The sequence below is a fragment of the Pectinophora gossypiella genome, chromosome 21, assembly GCF_024362695.1.
Source record: "Pectinophora gossypiella chromosome 21, ilPecGoss1.1, whole genome shotgun sequence".
In the NCBI taxonomy this organism is placed as follows: domain Eukaryota; kingdom Metazoa; phylum Arthropoda; class Insecta; order Lepidoptera; family Gelechiidae; genus Pectinophora; species Pectinophora gossypiella.
Window position 1 is genome coordinate 10,084,196 of NC_065424.1, and position 14,281 is coordinate 10,098,476.

The following is a 14,281-nucleotide window of genomic DNA, read 5'->3' on the forward strand; positions in this document are numbered from 1 at the left end:
AAAATAATTACATAAACTATGCACACATATTCCTATCTAGCGCTCCTCATTTGTCCGGCCAAGTAGTTAATGCCATCTGCGGCAAATCTACAATAAGTCACGTCAAAAAAAAAATGTTTTACGGCAATATTAGGATTTTTTTACCAATGAAAAAAATGTTACAGAAATATAATGTTTATTTTTTCGAAATATTTAATAATTTTCTACAATTATTTTACAACTCACTTCATAGAGTAAATGAGGTTTTGTGAAACTCACTACACTTGACAGTATTATAGTTATACATAGTAATTAGTACCATTGTTTAATTATTGAGTCTTGATATATACATAGTTATAGTGATAACAATAATGATATTACCCCTTTTTATTTTACTTATGGGAACAAAGAAGTTATCAGGCTGATGATTATTATGATACTAGTAACGAGGATAATTCCCCTCTTCTTCTATCGTGTGGGTTGTGAGGTGGAGTACCAACCTCATCAACCCTGGTGTCAGGGTTACTATTGAACCAAAGGCCCCTGACTTGGCGCATGTAGCTACTACTTACTTACATCAGTAAGTAGTAACCGGACCAACGGCTTAACGTGCCTTCCTAAACACGGATCATCTTACTTTCGGACAATCAGATGATCAGCCTGTGATGTCCCCCTAAAAATAATTCCCCTGTAAAGGCATCAGCAGCTCTATATAGATACCGTCAGTTTCCAATACTCAGCGATTGGCCCCCGCGCGTCGCGCCCAGCAACAGTTGCCCAGCCAGTGTTGCCAGATTATTGATAATATTTTTATTTATTATGAAAAGCGGAAAGAGGCTTTTGTCTAGCAGTAAAATGAAGATAAAAATTGCCTATTTCTCCCATCAGGTGTCGCTATTGTTGAGTGTTCTTAAATTTTCAGAGTTCCCCGTACTATTTGAGTAAACAAACTTATTGTTTAGGTTATATTTTTACACAATAACCCTTTGCGCAGCGTTTAACTAAGAAAATGACAGGTATAACTTAAAATAAAATTAAAAGGTGTCTGCAGGAATCAGGGCCATTTTTTTTTTCTTTTTGATATTTTTTTCTTCATAATCTGGCAACCCCAATCACTTCAGATGAGAAACGTACGATTACCCGACCTATTTCTGTTGACACTTCTACTAACGTAATTTCATAGAAGATATTACACTTACGTACACAGAATGAGTATTTTTATTGTAGTCGTATTACAGGATAGGTACTTAAGATATTGCAACCGGACTGAGAATATAATTATATTCGTTCTTACTATACTTTTGTAAAATATCCATAATATAATATGCGGCTTATTATTATCACGTTCTCAGCGGTGAAGAAAAACATCGTGAGGAAACCCACATTCCGAAGAAATGCATTTTCGGAGATAACCTTTATTGGGCTGGTTTTCCCTTCGCGGGTTGGAAGGTCAGACAGGCAGTCGCTTCTGTAAAAAACCGGACCTGTCAATTCTTCAGGTTAGGTAAGCAGACTCTGTGGAAAATGGGTCAATGCTAGGGAGAAGAGATTTTAGGTAACGGCTCACCAGGGGTCGATTCTCTCAACTATGATCCTCCCAGACGATGACCTAAACCGAAGATCGCGCATAGCTAGGGAGTCTCATATCCCTATTTTAAACGCGGTAAGAACCCGTTATTATATGTTTTAATTAAGTGTCAAATAGCAATATTTCTTTCTTACATGGATTCTTCTTCTTCTTGTCGTTTCGATGGCATTAGATTTCTTCAGCCCAGTATTCCGCCACTCGAACAGCATCCTCGGTGGCACTCATCAGCCCCTCTCGCGTGCAGGTATCAGGGCACGCGGGGCAAGTTATCAGATGAGCCATAGTCTGTGGCGTAACACCACACACGCAGCTCAGATCCGACCCGATGAGAAAACCCCACCTGGACAGGTTATCTTTACTTCGGCCAACCTGTGTGCGGAGTCTATTTAAAGATTTCCAGGTCGGCCTGGTCAGCTCATAACCCGGTGGAAGGTTCTCCGAGAGGGGGACAAATGGAGTAGGTAGCGTCGCCGTCCTGCGCCAAAGACTGCATCTGGCTTGGGAAGCCTCACACTCAGCCGGTTCGACAGCCTTCAAAAAGCTATTACGGCTCTTGAGCCTTTGATGCACTGTGGGGTACTTATGCATAGGGTGGCGAGAGTCCAGTTCAAGCTTAGCCCTTTCAACTGAGCTTGCAACCGTTCTGCGAACATCTGGTGGCGCAATTCCAGCCAGTGGATACAGCATCTGTACCGGGGTCGGTTTGAGACAACCAGTGATAATCCGGCATGTTTCGTTTAAGGCTGCATCCACTAGCTTTGTGTGGGCGGAGCGGCTCCACACAGGAGACGCATATTCGCCGGCTGAAAAACATAAAGCCAGACCAGTTGTTCGCAGAACTTGAGGCGAAGCTCCCCACTCCGTTGATGTTAGCTTATGGAGAAGGTTGTTGCGGGCCGTGACTTTATGCCTAACGCTTTCACAATTCTTCTTGAACGTTAGAGATCTATCGAGCGTTACGCCAAGATATTTCGGGAAATTGGTGTGGGCAACTGGAGTCCCAAGCCAACAAATGTTGAGCTGACGGCCCGCTTGTCTGTTGCGGAGATGGAAGGCGCACGACTGAGTTTTAGAGGGATTTGGCTTCAAAGCGTTCTGTTCATAGTAACCACTTAGCACACCAAGCGCAGTGGTCAAGTTTGCTTCAACCTCCTCAAAGGATTGTGATTGGGAAGTCAGGGCCAAGTCGTCAGCATAGAGAAAGCGGGATGTGTTTGCAGTTGAAGGCTGGTCGTTCGTATAAATATTGAACAGCAGCGGGGCGAGTACACTGCCTTGAGGTAGACCGTTCTTCTGAGAGCGCCAGCGACTTTTATGTGAGCGTAAGCTGACCTGATACCTCCGATTATGGAGGAGCTCGCTAAGGATCCTCACAAAATCGCGGTCCCCGGTCATATTTCCTACCTTCCAAAGCAGGCGCTTAAGATTAACAGTGTCATAAGCTGCTGAGAGATCGACAAAGACAGCGCCTGTTACCTTTCCAGCCTCGAAACCATCCTCAATATGTTGAGTAAGTTTCAAAGTCTGATTACAACAAGACTTACCGGGCCTGAAACCCGCTTGCTCCGGAATCAATTTAGGGTCTACGAAACCGGAGAGACGAGTCAGAAGAAGTCTCTCGAACAGCTTGTAGGTGTGGCAAAGAAGTGAAATGGGTCGGTAGCTTTTTGGGTCGTCTGCAGGTTTGCCTGGCTTTGGGATTGCTATTATCCTGGATTTCCTCCAGATACTAGGAATCTTAGCAGTGATCAGGCACTCATTAAACATCTGAAGCAACCACGACACAGCAACAGGGCCTAAGTTCTTTATCTGTTCGACAGATATGTTGTCAACCCCAGAGGCTTTGCCACACTTCAGTTCCCTGATGACTTTTGTAATTTCTCCTAAAAGGAAAGGCCTGCTTATGGAATCATTCGGAGTTGTGGATTGGCTTGCCTTCGGAACTCTGCTAAGCCGACGAGGGGGTTTGCCATTTAGAAGGAGTTGATGAGCAATCTGATCGGCTGTGACTTGGCTGGGTGACATAGGTGGCGGTGCTTCATTAGTGAGCTTCCTAATGGTGGTCCAAGCTTTCTTGCTGTTGTGTGTCATATTGATGTTTGTGACAGTATCAATCCATCTACTACGTCGGCCTTCACTTACCTCCGTTACTTACACTTACATGGATTGACATTCGTACTTTTTTAGATGTGGCCATTTTAACCCCCCTGTTTGTGTGCAATAAAGTATATTTGATTGGATTTGGCGAGGAGCTCGGTGGCGTAGCGGTAAACGCGCTCGGTCTGCGATTGTTGAAGTTAAGCAACTTTCGCAAATGCCGGTCATAGGATGGGTGACTACAAAAAAAAGTTTTCATTTCGAGCTCCTCCGTGCTTCGGAAGGCACGTTAAGCCGTTGGTCCCAGCTGCATTAGCAGTCGTTAATAACCATCAATCCGCACTGGGCCCGCGTGGTGGTATAAGGCTCGATCTCTCTATCCATCCATAGGGAAGGCCCGTGCCCCAGCAGTGGGGATATTAATGGGCTGATGATGATGATGCAACATCAACAGTACAAACACACAACAATTAATATAACTTTCTTAAGGCTATTACTTGTGCTTGCGTATCGCCGTATAACTGTGGTCAATAATCACGTTTACAAAATACCAAAAATAACTTGTCTGTGCTGTTTTGTTTTATTATCTAATGCAAAAAGTGAGAGCTAATTGCGATCCATTAGAAGGCAAGTCACAGAGTAATCGATACAGTAGCATAGAATAAGGAATAATACTACGTTTAGAACGGCAACACACCGCTCCCCACCAGGAGCTGAGCTAGGTTTACCTCACCCCCTCGAACATAGTTTCGACTTGAATCGCATGGCGTCAGACGTCACACACACAGATTCAGTAAGTAGTAACCGGAACCAACGGCTTAACGTGCCTTCCGAAGCACGGATCATTTTACTTTCGAACAATCTGGTGATCAGCCAGTAATGTGCTAACCAAACTAGGGACCACAAAGTAATTTTTGTGATATGTCCCCATCGGGAATCGAACCCAGGACCTCCGGATCGTGAGCCTGGACCACGGAGGTCGTTATACTAAGCTAATGACTAAGCATTATAAGTGTTAGTATCTTGTATGTGGTATACTGTTATTATTGTTCTATGGCATTTCTCTCCGGGGGTTTCTAAACATCAATTAGGTGGATGGAACGGTCAGGAACTGTTTAAACATGCATTATGACAAGCCTTAATGCTATATACAGGATGGCCCAGAAGTTCAGGTTCAAAATGAAAAATTAGAAAGAGGGGCTCATTAGCTACCAGAAACACCCCCATGTATGTTCATCAATTATTTACGGTTATTTTGAACCTGAACTTCTGGGCCACCCTGTATATACTGACTGTAACTTGCCCGGTAGTAGGAACCACCCTACTAACAACAAAAACTATATCGGCCATTCAATATGATTTGTTATTGTTCCCGATTCCAATTCCCATTCCGATTCTCGGTATGTGACCTAACCTGTACTGGGCTGGTTTTCCCTTCGCGGGTTGGAAGGTCAGACAGGCAGTCGCTTCTGTAAAAAACCGGACCTGTCAAATCTTCAGCTTAAGTAAGCGGACCCTGTGAGAAACAGGATAATGGTAGGGGGATGATAATTAGGTTATTGAACCCGTGTAAATGTATGTCAAAGAAAGTATAGTCCTCCATCTCCATTTTTTTTGTAAAAATACTTCGCTCTTCTTTCACTGTCACTAATTTTTCATTCGCATTGATTTTCTAAGTTTTCTTCTTTCCGATCTTTAGGGAACAAATATTAGTATATATATATATATATATATGTAGGAATGATAGGCTGAATGAAACGTAACGCAAAGTGTGTGAAAGAGAGCGACGAGTGAGCGAGAGAGAAAAGGGTTGCAGAATGACAGAGATATGGCGAACGGGTGTTTTTGAATAACGGAAAAGTAAAAACTCATACAACGTTGCAAAATAAACAAAGTTTATTAGAAATAGTAATCGTTTTCTTCATGCCCCATCCCACAATTTTTGGGGGCTCGTCCGGGATGGGCATATAGTTGACGATTACCAAGTTTGAAGAAGATTACCAGGCACGAGACGGAAAAAGGTTATGAAAATTTAAGATGAAAAGAAGATTTACGACGTATTAAAGGTGTTTACTGAGCATTAAAGGTGTTTTGCGAAGTAATAAGAAAATAAAAGAAGAAATAAGACGAAAGATGTTGAAGACGAAAGAAGAAAGAGGTGAATTTACATTTATGAGTACGGGGAATTTGTGTACAATGGCCGATGTTATTCCGAAGTTTAGCGCCGAAGATAAAACCTATTCATCCGCTAAATGGGCGCAGGATATTGAAGATAACGCCGAGATATTCTCATGGACCGCGCAGCAGAAGTTAATTATAGCGCGACGATCATTGGTTGGTACCGCGGAGCTATGGTTGAGGTCCGAAAAACCGTTTAAATCATATGAAGAACTGAAGAATGCGTTACAAAAGGAATTTCCAGACTCCATAGAAAATTGTAAGGAAATGCACGAGATTATGAGTGCACGGAAAAAGCGCAAGAACGAGACATACTATCAGTACATGCTGACTATGAAAGAATTGGGCCGTAGGGCGAAATTCCCGGATTATGTAGCCATTCAGTACATAATTGACGGAATTACCGATCATGAAATGAACAAAGCTATTTTGTACGGTGTAGTTACGTATGGTGCATTGAAAGAGAAGTTAATGTTGTATGAAACTATGAAAGAGAAGATGAAGAAACGTTATGAAGGTGAAGGAAACCAAAGGATGTCTACAAGCATGGATCGATTTGAAAGTAAAAAATCTGTGAAGGGGCAGCATTGTTATAAGTGCGGCGATCAAGATCATGGGGCTATTGCGTGTCCGAAAGGCGTGAAGTGCTTTAAGTGCAATAGTTTCGGCCACATAAGCAGAGATTGCAAGATAAATCACGTGACAAATTCTACGGCTTCGACAAGTCGCCATGATGGTGGGCGTGAATTCCATAGGCAAGCTTTATACGTGCAGTCGCAAGAGGGCGCTCCGATCGCGAATGAATGGAATGAACGAAGTCACGCGGACACGAATGAAGAAATGTCAACGTCAAATCAGACGTCAAAGGCGGCAACGGTACTTAGTGTTTTCAAAAGTGGACTTTCGAATAAATCGCTTAAATTATCGCGCATTTGTGAAGAAGAAGTACAATGTTTGATCGATACCGGCAGTGACATTAATCTCATAACGAGTGATACGTATTCTAAGCTCGGACTAAAGTGTTGTGAAGATGAAAATATGACAATATCAGGAGTTGGTTCTACAAAGGTGTATTCTCATGGCAAGTTGACAACTAGTATGGAAATGGACGGGTATGCTTTTGATGTGGTGTTCCACGTAATACCGGACACTGCTATACCGTATCAGGCCATTTTAGGACAACCTTTTCTGGCTAATACTACAGTTGTGATTGATGCTGGTGATATTAAGATTATGCCACATGATAATAAGTTGACTTTACGGTGTCTACCTGCCCGTGATGAGCAACAGGTTACCGAAGTTCCAGTAGTACCAGAAGTGACTGACAACTACAGGCCTATGAAGATAAAACAGAATCTGGAATGTTGTCAATTGTTTGATAAAAATAACAAGAAAGAATGCATGGACAAAAGTGTACAAGATAAGGTGCTAAAACTAAAAGTACAAGAGGAAGACAATAAGATATTTAACAGGAAGAAAAGACAGAAGTACATAGGAGGACTACGAAAGGTACACGAAGAAAATGAAAGGGCATTTGACAGAAAGAGAAAGAAAATACGGATGTTTGAAGAAGGAGACCTGGTTGGTACTCTGAAAAAGACTATAAACGAAGTGACTATGATCCAGAATGGTGTTATTTGATAGTGTCTTTATTTAGTTAATTTTATTTCAAGGTTCAGGTGTTTAAGTTACTTATTTTGTTTTTTTTTTCTAGTAGGTATGTTGTAATAAGATGTTAAGGGGTAGTTTAAGATATCATATTATTTCTACAGTGTGTTTAAAGATAGTGTAAGTAGTGATGTTAAGTTTAACAGATAATTATTTCTAAAGTTTGTTCAAAAAGTTATTGATTTTATTATTTCATTTACAACAAAGATGTTTGTCAAGTAGTAGTTATTTGTGTATAAAAGTTGTTATTAAATGTAATATCAGAATGTGTCAGTCTGAGGACAGACTGAGAGCAGGATGGCCGAGTGTAGGAATGATAGGCTGAATGAAACGTAACGCAAAGTGTGTGAAAGAGAGCGACGAGTGAGCGAGAGAGAAAAGGGTTGCAGAATGACAGAGATATGGCGAACGGGTGTTTTTGAATAACGGAAAAGTAAAAACTCATACAACGTTGCAAAATAAACAAAGTTTATTAGAAATAGTAATCGTTTTCTTCATGCCCCATCCCACATATATATATATTTAATAGAAGATTATTATTAATAAAGAAGATTTTGCAGTTAAACTCAGCGTAAAAGGTTATATAGTGTTAAAATATAATCAAAAAAATATGTATGTTTACTCATACTATACTAGGAACTGTCAAAATTTGAGAACACTCAACAGTAGCAACACCTGATGGGAGAAATGGGCAGTTTTTACACTGATTTGACCATAGAGTGACTTAAAATATATATAATGTAAGTATATTCGGCTTTTTGGCGGGAACGGGAACGGGATAGTTGCTTTCTTCATTGAATAATCTAAATAATTAATACGAAGTGGTGTTTTGTGGTTAATGATCGCAGTAAGTTAGTCGGAAAACATTCGCGATAGTGTTATTATATCGGAATATTCAATAAACAAAGTGTACCTATCTATTTTCGCTTCGTGCCAACAAGCCGCTTCATAACTCGAAAGTTTATGCGGAATTTTGAGTTAATTCGTTTGCGGTTCGGAGTAGGAGTCTGCTCCAAGGGTGGGGGCTTAGGTTTCATCATTCATCGTCATCACCATTCATCATTTCATTAATCATTATCAAGAAAAAAAATACATAAGACATGGCTATATGGGCATAGTTTCCTTTGCCTTGTCCTTCGGGGAAAACCAAAACCATAAAAAAGTAGGTATATTCTCTTTGACCACAAATCAGAAAGAAAAATGTTCTCCTCAAAAGGGCAAAAGAAAAATATTCCGATTTGACACTATGTAAGTTTCTGACATCCAGTTGTTGCTTTCTTTGGAATATTTTTATTTATATTTTACCATTTTATTCTAAGACATGACCAGTTTACAGTCAATAGCCATAGCACTGTCGCTAATAGTGAATGATATCTCGTTAATTCTTGAAGGTAATGCTTTTTTACATAGCAATAGGTTCGTTCTATTACAATGGGACTAACATAGGCGAGAAGTAGGTGTACTGTGTCTGTGCCCAGCAGTGGACTAAATCCTTTTTATATCCTTTCCAGGCAGTTTCCTTGACCATAAGAACCTTGCAGCCCTCCTGGTGTACCTTATAAGTATATCTCTACTTGTGGGTCAACTGAACCTCTTCCCTTTCTCTTTTTGGAGAAAGTGTTCAATACTCTGTCTTCTGCTAGAGGTAAGTGACTCTGCCCATCTCGATAGGGATTACGGTCGTGAATTTATGTACGTACGTATAATCTTTTTTTTACCTTTGATGGTCCCAGCCCAGAAGGTGTCTCTTCACTCTGGCCTTGAAAGCACCCGGGTTATATGCATTCGGAACTACAGAAAACGGCAGAGAATTCCACTCCTCAATCCAATACATTCTCCTCTTTCACTTCACATTGTCTTCTTTCACCCTAAGGTTGCCTGGCAGAAATTGCTGCTGCTGTTCTCACTGTTCTATGTTATAATAATATGTGCAATAAATAATTGTTGATTAGTCTTATTCGTCTATCGTGTGGGTTGTGAGGTGGAGTACCTACCGACCTCATCAACCCTGGTGTCAGGGTTATTATTGAGCCGCCAAAGGCCCCTGACATGGCTCATGTAACGACCGGGACCAACGGCTTAACGTGCCTTCCGAAGCACGGATCATCTTTCGGATAATCTGGTGATCAGCCAGTAATGTCCTAACCAAACTAGGGATCACAAAGTGTTTTTTGTGATATGTCCTCACCGGGATTCGAACCCGGGACCTCCGGATCGTGAGCCCAACGCTCAACCACTGGACCACGGAGGCCGTTGATTGGTTGGGCGTATGTATTGTTTCAGATCCCAGTAGCATTCTGCATCCTAGAACTGTCTCTTCGCTACATTTGGAAGCACATCCAGTGCTACATATCGACCAATGCCGATGCGTTCCTAGTACAATTATCTGATGATGCAGGCCTCGAGTGGCTGGTGTGCTACCTCTGCTGCGGGAAGGCCAACTGTCCTGGAATCCTCACTGATCTCATGCTGAAGCTGCTCAGCTTCAGCATGCTGGCCATCACGTGCAGTCTGGTCAACGTCAAGGGCAAGGCTGCTGAATGTCTCTGTTGCTTGTCTTCATAAATTACAGAAAGTGGAGCTTCATTTTTTTCTTTTTTCAGTAGTAGTCCTCTGCATCTGCTGGGTTATGCAGATGTTAAAAAGTACATCCTCTTAAATAGATTTTCTAGACTCCATTCGATCAATGACGAAGGCTTCGTCATACATCATGGAAAAGTCAAAGTTGTGAAAGCCATTAGTGCTTCTCATTTTTCTGGCCAAGTAGTCTGTATGTACCAATGATGTCTACCGTTACGTGCAACGCCAACGTTTTTTTTTTTTGACGTGACTTATTGTAGATTTGCCGCAGATGGCATTAACTACTTGGCCAGACACATGGGGAGCACTGAAAGCTCTCACCCGGCACAACGCCGACCAATTTGTAGAGTTGTCTTCAGAAAGTAGCCTATATAAACTGATGAACCCATAATAGAAGATGAGGAAATACATACATACATATTATATAAACTCACGCCTTTTTCCACCGGGATAAGCGGAGACTATGGAATTCCTTTTGCTTAGATCCCGACGCACTTCTTGCTTCCTCCACATTCATCGGGAGAAGATTCATGAAGATAAGGAATTCCACATTCATCAAGAGAAAATTCATTCAAGAGAAGGAACTCCACTAATACAAATCTGAAATTTTAATGACACCTCTAGCCTCAAATAATAGATAAAAAATTTAGACTTAAACAATTAGAAGATTAACAAAACCCACTAGACGAGTCCACAATCCACACATTACTTTAAACCATCTGTCCGACCAAATAGAAAATGACGTTTAAGCCAAATCTCCAAAAAGTCACGTAAACAAAATAAATTCCGAGATTTTTTTTTACGAAGTTACTGATTAGATTCCTTAAAGTTTTAGCTCGGTATTTTGCTATCACAGCAATCTTGCCAATTTATGTTCAACAAACGAGATTTCCGCAAACCCTATCCTAACTTTACGAGCCAATAAAAATCACCAATAAACTATTTTATTCGAAACGAAATCCGAAAACCTCTCACGAAACATGAAATAAAAAATATTAATTTCAACTTTACCGGATATGTCTATACAGAGTCGAAGTGCGCTGAGGTTTTGGACTGAGGTGTTAGTTCTATTGAATTTATGTGCTAAGATATATAACTTAGAAGTAGCAGTACACACTTCATTAGAAGATGACGAAGACGAAGCGACAAATAGACGATATAATTTATCGCCAATTAAAGGTTACAACATACCACCGTTGAAGATTGAAACTCTGGATAAGCCTGTAGCACAAGTGTATCCACAACCAAAGCCGATAAGGATTCATGGTCGACAGATGAAAGAAGAAAGCGTGAAAGGCGCACATGATGAAGAAGATATAAAACTGCTTTTAGAAGAAAAGTACAAGTTTAGAAACGATGAAACTTCTACCAGATATAAGATCACCAATGACGAGAGAGAATATCCAGGTTAGTAATGATCAGTGATAGATAAAATTTATCAAAACTTTGCTGATTTAAGTTAAATTTCCTGAAGAGCTTGACTTTCCCCCGAAGAGTCATGTCATAGGACAATACAGTATGTACCTATTCAACATACACAACATAACTCACGCTTGTCATCCTTACTCGGCCGGATGATGCCATAAGAGTCGTGGTCAAGTCGTGGTAGACCAGTTGGAAGAACGCTTATTAACTACTGTGAGGTCGCAGGTTCGATTTCCGGCACGATCCTAAAACAAAGATTTCCGATTTCATGTTTAATTATCACGTGCTGAGCGTTGAAGGAAAAAATCTTGAGAAAACCTTTATTCCCGAGAAATGCTTTTCGGAGGTATGAGACCAATCTGCATTGGGCTGGTATTCTCTTCGAATTGAAAGGTCAGATAGGCAGTCATATCTGTAAAAGACCAGACTTGTCAAAAGGTTAGGTTAGGTTAGACGGACCCTGCAAAAACGGGTTAAATACAAAACTTCAAATAGGTTTACCAACAGCTGCTAATCTTTAATAGGTTTCCGAATGAATCCACACTTTTCAGTGTTTCCTGAGACACAGGACGAGAAGCAAATCGCCTGGGCATTCAGGTCCTACGCAGTCCGCCGTATCGTTGGAGGCATGGAAACCAGTATCAGCATGTACCCGTACAATGTGGCGATATCCAGGAATGGCAAGCACTGGTGTGGAGGGTCCATCATTGACGAACAATGGGTGCTCACCGCTGGACATTGTCTAGAATCGTGAGTAATTTTGGTTCTTTTTATTACTTTCCTTAAAGTAAGTACAGGTAAGTGCTTTAAAATAAAAAAGACACAAATTCAAACCAGGAGAGAGCAGAAAGGGTTTTTTGTTTTTTTATTGCCAGATATTTTTAGATAAGTCATTTTTGTATCATTTTTAAATACAAATCAAATTCCACAGTAATTATGTTTCAGGGCCGTAGATGGTGATAAGAAGAAGCTGGTGCCTTTCATAGTTAGAGCTGGCAGCTCCTTCCACAACCGTGGGGGGTACCAGGCGAGGGTCAACAAGGTAAAAAAAAACCCAAATCAACATTACAATATGTAAATAAGTCTTCCCATTAAGTACTTAAAAATACTTGTGTCAGGAATGAATGAAGGTAAGAGTATACTATCAAGTGGTCGCGTCGAAAAAATATGGAGCATAAAATAATTTATATAAAGCACAAAAAAATCATAATTTTTGCGGGATTGGTATCGGGGTTAAGGGATATAAGTAGTGAGTTTATGTTATGTGTTCACCAGGTATTCTTCCCCACGGAATACGTCCCAGGGTCAGCAGATTTCGACTTCTCTTTGCTCCGCTTGGACCGGCCCATGCCCATCGGCAGGAACATCGCAGTTCTCAACCTACCCTCTAAGGACTACGTCATTAAGGAGGATGATATCCTCATCGTCACTGGATGGGGAAGCACTGATGTGAGTTGGATATCACTTTTTAATTAGCTGTGAGGTGGATTACTAACCCCGTCAACCCTGGTGTCAGGGTTACTATTGAGCCACCAAAGGCCCCTGACATGACTCATGTAACGAGGTACTTACGAGTGAGTAAGTGAGTAAGTAGTAACCGGGACCAACGGCTTAACGTGCCTTCCGAAACACGGGTCATCTTACTTTCGGACAATCAGGTTATCAGCTTGTAACGTTCTAACCAAACTAGGGGTCACAAAGTGATTTTTGTGATATGTCCCCACCGGCATTCGAACCTGGGACCTCCGGATCGTGAGCCCAACGCTCAACCAATGGACCACGGAGGCCGTATACATAAACCATATTAAACAAATCTAGTAGGTACCCACTAAAAATATACATAATAGTGATATTGTAACGAATACTGAGGGGGATGATTCAGACCACGATTCTGAGTCAATGGCCCCGATTCCTGCAGACACCTCTTTATTTTACTTAAAGTTATACCTGTTATTTTCTTATCCACCGAAAGGGAAAGGGACGGATGATTGACAGCTCTTAATTTAGGAAGAATGAGTAAATTAACTAATAACCCGGACGAATCAAAAAGGTATCTCGGTGGCATGCAAACCGTTTGACGTGTGCTGTCAACATAATGCGGGCATAACATGCGGGTTATTGGCCAATATAAAATTTTTAGCCGGTTGTTTTAGATTTGTGCATAAAATTGACGTGTGTTCCATAAATTGTATGCTTGTCGATTACCCGTCCCTTTCCTTTTCGGCGGATAAGAAAATGACAGATATAACTTAAAATAAAATTAGATGGTGTCTACAGGAATTAGCACCATTATTATTTATTTATTTATTTACATTTCGCGACTTTACAGTGCAGAAGCGCCAATGCGCCGTGAAACTTTAAATATAAACAGTATAATAAAAAACATATGAAACTTAAGTTTAAACAATGTAAAAACATATTTAATTTTCACACATCCCATCCGTAACATAACGTCATAACGGCCTCCGTGGTCCAGTGGTTGAGCGTTGTGCTCACGATCTGGAGGTCCTGGGTTCGATTCCCAGTGGGGACATATCACAAAAATTACTTTGTGGTCCCTAGTTTGGTTAGGACATTACAGGCTGATCACCTGATTGTCCGAAAGTAAGACGATCCGTGCTTCGGAAGGCACGTTAAGCCGTTGGTCCCGGTTACTACTTACTGTGTAAGTACGTAGTCGTTATAAATGAGTCATGTCAGGGGCCTTTGGCGGCTCAACCGTAACCGTAACCGTAACCGTAACCCTGACACCAGGGTTGATGAGGT